This window comes from Felis catus, chromosome F1 (genome assembly GCF_018350175.1).
Source record: "Felis catus isolate Fca126 chromosome F1, F.catus_Fca126_mat1.0, whole genome shotgun sequence".
NCBI lineage: Eukaryota > Metazoa > Chordata > Mammalia > Carnivora > Felidae > Felis > Felis catus.
Genome location: NC_058384.1, coordinates 54,372,829 through 54,385,428, shown reverse-complemented (window position 1 = coordinate 54,385,428; position 12,600 = coordinate 54,372,829). Strand labels below are relative to the sequence as shown.

At 40.7% G+C, this 12,600-nt stretch overlaps 1 protein-coding gene across 10 annotated transcripts in view; it reads left to right on the top strand.

Annotated features, from left to right (window-relative positions):
- Positions 1-12,600, top strand: part of ESRRG (estrogen related receptor gamma) — a 628,903-nt gene that overhangs the window by 180,752 nt on the left and 435,551 nt on the right. For 7 of the 10 annotated variants that reach the window (XM_019822195.3, XM_019822196.3, XM_045048793.1 and 4 more), the window contains one exon: positions 6,756-6,847. The exons of the other annotated variants lie outside the window; for them this stretch is intronic. The gene's annotated coding sequence lies outside the window, so the exon portion shown is untranslated. The remainder of the gene's footprint in view (positions 1-6,755; positions 6,848-12,600) is intronic. 10 annotated transcript variants of the gene reach the window in all.

Here is a 12,600-nt window from a genome sequence, read left to right as displayed (position 1 = left end):
TCAGGATGGGGAGCTGAAGCCATCTTTGCTCCAAATCTTCCCACTAATGAATAGCTCGTTTGAATATCCTGTGCCTGCCTAGGAAAATCTCTTCTGATTGCCTTTATTGAAATCTTGGAAAAAAGCTTCAAATAATCAAACCTATTTAGAACCACACAAACAACATATGGCAGGGAATATAGAAAGTTGAGGAATTTCTTCTGTTCATCTTCTCTCTGACTGTCTTCTAAAGTTATATTCAGAAGGATTAAAGGAACTATTTTGTGTTCTCCCTCTTAAAAACCAGTGCTATCCATCCTTTTTGAGAATATATGATGCATACATAGGCTTTTGTATCTGCATGTAAATAGATTACAGGTAACTCCTAGCGGTAAGATGTACTCCTAAGGTTTTGGAATTCAAAATATGCTTTTCTCCAAGGATACCAGGGCTGTTAATAGTTGGGTTCTACGATAGTGCTACCATTTTCAGGAGCATTATGTGCTAAATGGTTTCTCTTTTTATTGGAATGTGCATTCTTAGTGCAATGTGGGGACCCAAAGAATAGATCTTTCTCACTCTGAAGGTAGAGAGGTTTTTTTCCCCATCTTTAGGGAGCTGATTGTAACACCCTAGAGGCTGCTGATGCTGAGGATGGGGGGGGATGCAAATCCTATTGCCTTGGGGGTCAGTGACTTTGACTTTGAGTGAAGGGATACTGGTAATTCAGTTCTCTGGATTTGCTCTAAAAAATATCTTCTGGGATAGGTAAGGGAATCCAGATGCTTCCACCCCTAGCCCCGTGCTGTGCAAGCATGGTGGGATAGCACTATTTACACTGTAATCTATGTGCAACAATGCCCCCAGAAGGTTCATAAGGTGCAAAAGCCACTTGAGTGTATCTGGTAGTTTTTAACACTACAATTATTTTTTTTGTCAATTCAAGTTGTTCAATCTCAATACTTAATTGGGTAGAGGCAGTTCCTAGTCTACACAATAATACTGTCCCTGTGTACATTTTAAAACTGGTTGTTTAGGGGCGCCTGGGTGGCTCAGTCGGTTGAGCGTCCGACTTCGGCTCAGGTCATGATCTCATGGTCTGTGAGTTCGAGCCCCGCGTCAGGCTCTGTGCTGACCGCTCAGAGCCTGGAGCCTGTTTCAGATTCTGTGTCTCCCTCTCTCTCTGACCCTCCCCTGTTCATGCTCTGGCTCTCTCTGTCTCAAAAATAAATAAACGTTAAAAAAAATTTAAAACTGGTTGTTTATACTTCAGAATATTTACCAAATAGGAAAATTTACATAGCTAGTGATGAGTTTCTAGATTAACCACAAAAAAATTTCTCAATCATACTATAACTGAACTTCTAAAGGTTTACAGCAGTTTTGTTTTCTGTTCTTCAGTAAATCATCTACCGTATTGAATAAGAAATCTTCCACCTGGATTGGTTGTCACCATTTAAAACAGAAGTAATCTGGGGAAATTTATATTGCATTTTGTAGTAAGAAGAGATCATTGAGGTAATGGTAACAAATTCCCGTACCCTTCCAGGGCCCATCTGTCTTCCCTCACTCAGGATCCCTTAATGGCACAGAATACAAAGTGGAGCCCGAGATGTCTTCTAGCAAAAATATGCAGATGGTGAAATTGGGGGAGAGTGGTCAAAGATCTAGATTCTAATTCATCCTTCCCCCCACCTTCTGAGTATTCTGAAATAACAAGATCCCAGTGGCCTGTGGGACAACTGGTTCATGTACCTTTGGTCCCAGAAGACTCCAGATTCTTTAGGGATTATCGAAGCACGATGCATCCATCCATCTTTTCTCTCCTTGCAGGAACTTCTAAGTGTCCTGTGCATAACTGAAAGGGAGTTTAGTAACTAAGGTAGTAATTCTTCCTCCCCAAGACTCTGAGAGCAGGATCCCACTGCCCCCCTGATGTGGGCTGCCTCCTCTGTGTATGGGAGATCCCAAATAACATGATCCTGACTTGAATGCCTCTGATCAGAGATAAAGCTCTATGCATGGGATCAAAAGGACAACTCATTCCAAAAACTGTTATCATAACATGCACATTATTTTGAATTTTCATTAATTTCAGTGATGGGCTTTGGCAAGATATAGATTCTAAATGTTAACTTAAAATCACAGCCATGTTGGTCATGACCATTGGCAACATCACACAGACAGCAACTTCTTACCTGATGAAATCAGCACCTGAAGGACTTTTGACCCTTCAAATCCTTCTTTTGTAAAACGTACCGTATTTTATTGCACTTTGCTTTATCACACTTGCAGATACTGTGTTTCTTTACGGATTGAAGGTTTGTGGCAACCCTGCATCAAGCAAGTCTACTACTGGCATTTATTTTCCCAAAGTGTTTACTCATTTAGTGTCCCTATGTCACATTTGGAGAATTCTCACAATATTTCAAACTTATTATTATTATTATTATATTTTTATGGTGATCTGTGATCGGTGATCTTTGATGTTACTATTGTAATTGTTTTGGGGGGACACAGTGTACTCATATGAGACAATGAACTTAATCAATTAATGTGTGTGTTCTTCCTGCTCCAGCCACTGGCCATTTACCTTCTCTCTCTCTCTCTCTCTCTCTCTCTCTCTCTCTCTCTCTCTCTCCTTCTTTCCCTCTTTTTCCCACTCCCTCTCCCTCTCTGTCTCTGTCTTTCTCCTTCTCTCTTTCTGCCCTTTGGGCCTCCCTATTCTCTGAGACACAACAAAATTGAAATTAGGCCAATCAATAAGCCTACAATGGCCTCTGAGTGTTCAAGTAAAAGAAAGAGTCACACATCTCTCACTTTACATCAAAAGTTACAAATGATCAAGCTTAGTGAGGAAGGCCTGTCGAAAGCTGAGATAGGTCAAAAGCTAATAAGCCTCTTGCTCCAAACCATTAACCAGATTATAATGCAAAGGAAAAGTTCCTGAAGAAACTTAAAGGTGCTACTCCCAGTTAACACAGGGATGATAAGGAAGTGAAACACTGGCTCTGATATAGAGAAAGTTTTAGAGGTCTGGCTAGAAGATGAAACCAGCTACATAAATTCTCTTAAGCCAAAGCCTCATCCAGAACAAGATCCTAACTCTCCCATTCTAAGAAGGCTGAGAGAGGTGAAGAAGCCGCAGAAGAAGAGTAGGAAGCTAGCAGAGGTTGGTTCATGAGGTTTAAGGAGAGAAGCTATGTTTATAACCTCAAAGGGCAAAGTGACGCAGCAGGTGCTGATGTAGAAGATGCAGCAACTTATCAGGAATATCTAACTAAGATAACTCATGGAGGTGGTGGGCCGCCTGGGTGGCTCAGTTATTTGAGAACCGACTTCTGCTCAGGTCATGATCTCGCGGTTTGGGAGTTTGATCCCCACCTCGAGTTCTTTGCTGACAGCTCGGAGCCTGGAGCCTGTTTCCTATTCTGTGTCTCCCTCTCATTCTCTCTCTTTGCCCTGCCCCTGCTCATGCTCTGTCTCTCTCTCTCTCTCTCTCCAAAAAAAAAATATAATAATAAAAATAAAAAGATAATTCATGAAGGTGGCTACACTCCACAACAGATTTTCCATGTAGACAAAACAGCCTTCTATTGGAAGAAGATGCCATCTAGGACTTCATAGCTGGAGAGGAGAAGTTAGTGCCTGGCTTCAAAGCTCCAAAGGACAGGCTGACTCTCCTATTAGGGGCTGAAGAAGCTGGTGACTTGAAGTTGAAGCCAGTGCTCATTTACCACTCAGAACGTTCTAGGGCCCTTAAGAATTATGTTAGTCTGTCTTTTGGGATGAGCACTGGGTACTGTATGGAAACCAATTTGACAATAAATTTCATATATTAAAAAAACACTAGGGATAATGTAATTAAAAAAATATGTTAGTCTAGTTTGCCTCTGCTTTATAAATGGAATAGTAAAGCCTGGATGACAGCCTATCTTTTTACAGCCTGGTTTACTGAATATTTTAAGCCCACTGTTGTGACCTGCTCAGAAAAGAAGATTCACTTCAAAATATGACTGCTTATTGACAAAGCACCTGGTCACCCAAGAGCTCTGATGGAGATGTACAAGACCAGTGTTGTTTTCATGCCGGCTATCACAACATCCAGTCTGCAGCCTATAGATCAAGGGAGTAATTTTGACTTTCAATTGTTATCATTTAAGAAATACATTTGTTAAGGCTATAGCTGCCATAGATAATGATTTCTCTGATTGATCTGGCAAAATAAATTGAAACCTTCAGGAACAGATTCACCATTCTAGATGCCATTAAGAACATGTGTGATTCATGGGAAAAGGTCAAAACATCAACATTAACACATATTTGGAAGAAGGTGATTCCAGCCTTCATGGATGACTTTGAGGAGTTCAAGACTTCAGGGGAGGAAGTAAATGCAGATGTGGTAGAAATAGCAAGGGAATTAGAAGTGGAGCCTGTAGATATAACTGAATTGTGCAATCTCATAAAACGTTAATGGATGATGAGTGTCTGAGCAAAGAAGGTGGTTTCTTGAGATGGAACCTACTCCTGGTGAAGATGCTGTAGATGCTATTAAGATTGTTGAAATGACAGCAAAGGACTTAAAAAATTACATAAGCTTAGTTGGTAAATAAAGCGTGGCAGGGTTTGGGAGGATTGACTCCTATTTTGAAAGAAGTTCTACTGTGGGTAAAATGCTACCGAACAGCGTCAGGTGCTACAGCGAAATCGTTTGCTAAGCAGGAGTCACTTGATGAGGCCGACTTCATGGTCTTAGTTTAAGCAATTGTCAGAGCCACCCAAGCCTTCAGCAACCACCACCCTGATCAGTCAGCAGCCATCAACATTGAGGCAAGACCCTCTACCACAAAGAAATAACATGTCACTAAAAGCTGAGATGATGGTTAGCATTTTTAGCAATGAAGTATTTTTAAAATAGGGTATGGACATCGTTTTTGAGACCTAATGCTATTGTGCCCTTAGTAGACTACATAGAGTGTAAACATAACTTTTATATGCACCGGGAAACGAAAAAATTCATTTGACTTGCTCCATTTCAAGTCTTGCTTTATTTTCACGGTTTGGAACCCACCTGCAGTGTCTCCAAGGTTTGCCCACACTTCTTGAATTGTAAGCTTTAAAAACAAAACAAAACAAAACAAAACAATAACAAAAAACTAACAACCTACGTTGGTTCCCCTCAGGCTTCTTACCCTGTAGTGTTAGTTTGATGGGTTCTAGCCTCATTTTCCTTAGACTTAAACAAATTACAACATTTTAACAGGACTTCTGTGTTCGCAGTCCCAGGAAATAAATAGGGTTGAATTCTCACATCGGAGTCATCTTGCTTCTTTCTCATTCATTGAGTATACTGGAAACATCTTCTGTTTTTATTTGCAAAGCACCTTTCCTTCCCGATGCTGGACCCTGTCAAATTCCAGTGCACGCAGGAAACCTCCTCGGTGTCTGGGCTTCGCAGATCTTCAGCTCTCATTGTCTGCAAGACTTTATTTACAAATTACCCCCTTTGTCTTCCAGTAGTCAAGTTGTCCTCTTCAGCATTAAAGCCAATGATCCAAGTTTGATTCCGATTGCTTTTTGTAGTCCAGGAATTGAGGTGAAGCTGGAATTGAAACTTCAACTTGCTTCATTCTCGAGCATTTTATTTTTAACCTCATTCTGTAAAGAAAAGGGCAAAAGCTGTGGGTGTGGCGGTGTCTTAAGTGAATGTGATTTAGAGCTCCTCTGAGAATCTTCTAATCAAAATACAGGCATCTCTTTGAAGCGTTCACTCCCCAAAGTCTACAGTTACCGCATTCGTGCCTCAAGGGGTATAACAGAAGATGGCCTGGTACCACCTGATTAATGAGTTTTCCACATCTTTTCCTTAATGAACTGCACCGGATCCTGTATCCAACAAATTGTTAGAGGCCTTTCAGTTGTCCATTGGTCACACCCTTCTCGTCTTTTGCTTCTCCTTTCCCTGGGTTGCAAGTCCACAGAAGAATTCCCCTGGGTTTCCAAGGGGTCACCTTTTGCTCTGGAGAGTTTTCTTCTAGATGAAAGGGTGTTTTTTTTTTTTTTTAGATGGGAGAGGGGTTCAGTGAGGTCACATGGAATTGCCATGTCTGTACATCAAGATTGGTAGAATATTGATAGTTTCATACGGTTCCACCTAACAACTTCTCCTGATAAACATTCTACCTAAAACAGCATTTTGAAGTGCATGTCTAGCTAAAACCCACTGTGCAGTTTTTTGAAAGAGAAACTTGAAGTATTTTTCCAATGAGGAAACTTGTGTTTCTCTAACCTGCTCCTTTTTCTCTTTTCTGAGGATCAGAGAAATAAGAGACAAAACCCTCATATTTGGAGAAAGTCACATATTTTGAGCTGGATGTGAAATAAGTAGGAAATCCTTTGGTCCCTGTGATAGAATTTTTTTCTGAAAGTTATAAATGGGAGTTATCATGGAAACTGCTTTGAGACCTTAACTAGAGCATTCACTATAAATAAGAGAGGAGCAGAAGATTAATAAATCTGATAAAGCTGAGAAAGAAGAAAACTTGAAATAAGAAATGAGGACTGTACCTCGTTTGAGCATTAATATGGCCCTGAGTACATATATAGGAAAATCAAAGACTTGCTCAAGGCAGAGCGTGCGAAGCCATAGCTATTAATGTGTGCTTAACTCTATTGCCTGGGAGATTTTATTAAATGCAGCGGCCAAGGAAATTGACCTCACTTTTTTTTTTTCCTTTTTTGGGTTGGATCCTTGCTCACGTCACGTAAATGAATAGAGCTGACAATTTACTGGCTCGTCAATGAAACAATATTAAATTATGAAGATGTAAGGAAAAAATCCTACGCTACCATTGTTGCAGTTTGAAAGGTAAGCTGTCCCCTACAAGAGTAGGAGATATTAATGTTCATTTAAAAACCTATATAACAGAATGCCAGGTGATACACATTATAGGGTTAAGTGGCCTCTTGATACCTTTGATTCACTGCTGCCCTGGCATGTATCTCATTAGCAACGTACATGAAGAGGCTCCCATGTTTTTTCTTGTTCTGTCTTTTAAAACGCAAAAACACCATTGTTCACGCTTTTAAAGTGTTTTATTTTATGGGATATTCTGACAAGTTGGGCTCTACTGAATGTGTGTTACAGTGATCGTGGGGTTCCTTTTCAGAGGTTTTGCCCTTGTTTTTATTGGTTCACCATACTGACCATGAAACGTAGCTGTCAGAGCCAGACTGTTTCTTAATTCTTGTCTTTCGGGGATGCGGAAGAAACAAAGTATTATTTTTCTTGCTGTCTTGTCCCTTGCTTAAGGTTGGAAGCCTCTTCCTAATCCTGTCTTCTGTGAACTTATTAAAAGGACTTGGTATCCCGTCTCTTACCAATCGAATACCTAGTTCTTCCCAAGTATACCTAGATATTAAGTCTTTACTTCACTTTTGAAAGAAAATCATCCTGCTGTTCTTGGCCACCATCGTTACTCAGTTGGTCACGGACCCAGGCTCGTCTCTTGAATTTAGAGCCCCGTTGTAATGACTGCCTGACAGGATCCGAATGTGGAGAGGTCCTTTTTGTGGAAATAGTTCCTGCGCTTCCCTCTGACCCTCAAATGGGCTTACAACTCAGGAAAGGTGACAAACCACTGCCCTAAGCAGTTAGCTCTTCCGAGGCAGTATCAGTAATTTATTTGTCACCCCCAGTACCTGCTGCAGGGTCTGGTGCAGAGTGGGTGTGCAAGAAATTCGCGCACACTAGCTGACGATGATGCCTCTCCGTCCTGCTCGGTGCTGACCCCTCTGCAGTGAGTCAGATTTTCTGAACAGCATTCAGCAGATTTCTGCTTCAATGTGGAAAATGGCACTTTAGAAGTCGAATTACCTTTTTCATGGCACCCAAGTTGCTTAATTTGCAAATTGAGAATAATTTAGGCATTGGGAGAATATGTTTCCATGTGTGAGTGGATTGAAATGAGTTTGGTGTTCTGTCTGCTCCTTTAGCTCAAACTATCGTAAAATGGAGTTCTGGCCAAAAATCATTCAGTTATATGATTCTGGGATATCATCTGTGTTTTGTGTAACATCAGTTTAGTTTTAATTATTGGTGATACTTAAATCTGTGCTTCTTGTAAACTGAAGGTATGCCCTACCTTTAGAAACCAGAATGTGCTGCAAATTCATGCTTCCTATGCCTTTGCGTGAAGGGACACTTATTTGCACTCTATAAATAACTTGGCTTTATAAAATAATTTATCACAAGATTCCTTTAAATAACCACCTCTCTTAGAGCATTTGAAATATGATTTGATTTGAACAAAATCAATGTCCACTCACTCAACTTTTCAAGAACACATCTGCTTTGTCATGTGAGGCAGGTGACGGGAGAAAAATCAAGCAACAAGGAATGAGGGTCTTAGTGAGCTGAATAGGAATTAATTTTAATTTAGAAAAAAAATTTGCTTTTCTAGAGTTTCCCAGGGAAAACACCTTCACCTTTATCACCTCCAAAGTACATAAGAAAAAAAAAAAGAGCAGGCCAATTTTTAGTTTGGAGGAGATAAATCTATTTCTTCGGTGGGTCGCATTCTGCATTATGCATGTGCGTAAAAGTGAGGTTTGCTTTGATCCTGACTATTAAAAGTTTATTTTTAAACTCAGACTGGGCAGGAATCCAGCGATGCTCTTTCCCTGCGTGCATCCTGGTTTCAGGTCCTCAGCCTGGCGGAATGTAGCTAAGCAGCAGGAAGTAGTTGAAAAGTGTGGAGACTTGGTGAGTGTTAGGGTTTTTTTCCCCCCTTCTTCCCCTCCATTTTTGAAATTCAAATTGAATGCAATTTTCAGCTCATTTGAGCCAGAATATACTGTTGCTGAGCTTCAGTGGCTCTTAAATTCAAACTCACAGGAGAAAACAGATATCATCTGTCACAGAGGGTGGGAGAGAGAACACTCCCCCTATTTTATTCACGGGAGGCAGAGCTCTAGTAACTAATTCAAACCTTTCTGCCTCATCGACTAATCATTCACCAGCGAACTTATCAACTAATCAATGAAACCTTTAAGACACTCATCTTAACTCATCTTAGGAAGTCGGGAGCAATTTCCCCCTCCCTTAAAAAAAAAAGTCATTGTTCAAGGCTATTTTTGTGTTGTTGGGATTTTAATACCTCTTTTGCAAACTGAGACAGAATATCCTGGCAATCTTTTTCCTGCTCTTCCTGACTATTTTTATTGTTTCCATCTTTAATGTCTTTGTCAATGCTATTTATTTATGACCGAGGATTAGCAGAAAGCTTACTGCTGGCTAAGTGAGGCCAAAATTTTGAGTTTTTTCTTCACTGAACAGACTGCCTGAAAAATAGTCTTGTTTCTTGGGGCAGATATAAATACCAATTAAAAGAGGAAGACGCTCTCCTACAGTCCCTGGGTTTGCTAGTGTGCCTTATCTTCAGGGTGGCTGCTCTAGTGTGGCTTGAGAATGCGTCTCGGGAAACTTCTGCTACTGGATATGTGCCCAGGGAATGCAAATGACGTGAACGAATGATAATCTGAAATCCCTGCTCTAATTTCAGAAAGGATGTGATGTGGCAATTCTGATTCTGAAATCTAGGTTTCATGCCTTACCACTGGTGCTTATCTTTGACTATTCTAATGTAATCCAGAATTTCCATGGGAACATGAAGTCCATTAACCTTCTCTCTCTCTCTCTCTCTCTCTCTCTCTCTCTCTCTCTCTCTCTCTCTCTGTCTCTCTCTTGCTCTTGCTCTCTCTTTTTGTTGAGGTATGTCTGTGAGAGACAATTATGATATTATTTCAAAGTAGGTAGGAGAAAAACAATTTGCTCCCTAAATATTATCTCTCATGAAATTAGCTCATACCCATCACATGTGGGGTTTAAAAATGTTTCACAGTGAGTGTATGATCAAGCCATATATATTTATGTGTGTGTGTGTGTGTGTGTGTACATGTCCTCAAGGTGTCCAGGAATGTGACAGCAGGAATTTTTAAACAAGTCATTTTCACATTAATAAAGGCGTCAACGACTCTATCCTCTAAGTGGTAATGTGCTTGTGCCTTCTGCCCCTGGTGGAAGACATTTATTTCATTGCTTTTATAAAAAGAATACCCTCACTTGTTAACCTGTTTCTCACTACGATGCCTTAATACAACTACCAAGACTATATTGTTGTTTCTTTGACTTCACTGTAAGAAGCCAAACTACCTTGATGAGGAATCCAATCCACATTTTTAGCTAATTACGAAGTTATTAGAATTTTAACTTTTCTACTGAAATATCAGATGTCTTCAATATGCAGGTAACTACTGAATGCTTACTATGTGCTAGACCTCCATTATGCTGAGATTTATAACATGCAAAATAGTAGTTTTCTAAACCCAAGTGAGGTAGATATTGGAAATGAAATATCAGCATCAATTAGGCAGGAAACGGTGAAGCTGGAGAAGCCTTCAGGTTCTCAGATGATTCTCAAATATGCAGTCCCTCTTGTTTTCCTCAGTCGGTAACCGTTGGTATGAAACAGAAATGATCTAACTTGGAGGTAGGAGAAAAGGTGAGACACAAAACAATCAGTGTAAAGGATAAGAAATATATATACGTAAATGCTAAATGTATCCTATTCTTCAACAACTGCTTACAGCGCTGGGTAAGTCAGGATGGACAAGTGGGGTGCTGTAATCCTGCATTGTAAAGTGGGTAGGCCAGGGGTGAGCAGAGGAGAACAAGGAAGCCAATTCAGGAGGGACGAAAAGCTGGAGTGGAAGGGAGAATGTTTGAGGCAGGGGCTTGGTATGCTGTGTGGGAGCTTGCTCATACCCAGAGGGCCAGTAGTTAAATTTCTAGAAATTTCATGAGCCAGCTTTTACAATATATCATTAAAAATTAAATTATATGAACTTACAATAAATCACTTATATTAAAAACAAAAGTAATGAATGCTGAAAACATCACTTCCTAATTATATCCCTCCCCATGCATTGCAATTATCTGTGCTCTTGAGATGTGTCCATCATATTGGGAGGTGGAAATACCGTCTGTGATGTGCTGCACATCTCTTCCCAGGAGCACGTTCCATGATGCTACGTTGGTACCTTGACATCAGCCATGGGAAGAGTATTTATTCCACAGAAATTGGAGAATGCTAAAAATTGGGGCTTTTTTTTCATTTGAGAGCCAATTATTAAAGACAAAACAGACAACATGGAGAGTGGAGGGTGGGAGCAGGGCTAAAAAGCTGGGAGGTGTGAGAGGAAAAATGCCAGAGAGCAGGGTTACAGGAAGAGAATGGTTTCCTTTTATTATTGAAGAGCAGAGCATTACGTTAGGCAAACAGTTCACAGTCTTTTAAATTTTTTTTTTCAACGTTTATTTATTTTTGGGACAGAGAGAGACAGAGCATGAACGGGGGAGGGGCAGAGAGAGAGGGAGACACAGAATCGGAAACAGGCTCCAGGCTCCGAGCCATCAGCCCAGAGCCCGACGCGGGGCTCGAACTCCGGGACCGCGAGATTGTGACCTGGCTGAAGTCGGACGCTTAACCGACTGCGCCACCCAGGCGCCCCCACAGTCTTTTAGAAATCATTGGGAGCCATTGACCATTTTTAATACATTTTATTATTATTGTAATCCATGTTCTCTATAGAAAATTTGAAAATAGAATAATAGCTTATAATTCTATAATTATTGGTATGGGCCCCATACTTTTTAAGTGCTTTAAATATAATACATCATTTAATCCTGCAAGTAGCCCCATCGAGGAGTTGCTGTTCTCCCATGTTAAAATGGGGAGGGTGAGTGCAGAAAAGTTCAGAAGTCTGGCCAAGTAAACGAGTATGATTTGAATGTAGGGAATTAATTCCACCTAGAAGTTCACTCTGCTCTGCTGCTGTTCCGTGCAGAAATGACAACCCACGATGATCCCCCACCTGGCCTCATAGTAGCAACATTTAGGAGGGGGAGAGGCACTCCTTCAGTTGTAGACAATTAAGATTTGGGGTGTGAGGAATCTAAGTGGGGAGGATCCCCTAGCAAATCAGCTTCGAGGGGAGCACAAGCCCAAACTTGAGAAAACCCCTGCACGTGGATGTGAGAGAATATTCATCATCACAGGGATCGAGCATAGAAAGAAGAGCTTTTGGGAAAGGTAAGCTTTAGGAAGAAACGCAAGAAAGGAATCATGGATGAGAGAATGAGCCGTTGGAAGGGGAAGAGAAATACAGGGGAGCATCAAGCACCGTGTCCTGAAGATACGGAGGGAAGAGTTTGGGGAAGGAGTTGCTAATTAACAACGAGGGCTTCTGTGCAGTTTCGTAATGGTAACCATATAATTTCTCATCCCAACTGAGTCACTTTGAGCGTGAAGGGGGTGCTATCAATAATTAGGCCAGGAAAGCAAAATAACAAGGGAACAGTGAAGTATGATCACACTAGGTTTGCAAATGGTTGAAAGTGGTAGATTTCTAAGAATTCATGATGGTCTGGAAAGGATTTCTTTTTGACCAACATTTACTGAGCATCTACCATGAGGAATGCTAAGTGCTGAAGATAAAGATACATATGGCAAAGTTAAAAAAAACATTTTGTTGGGGGAAAACCGAGAAATTTGGTGTTCG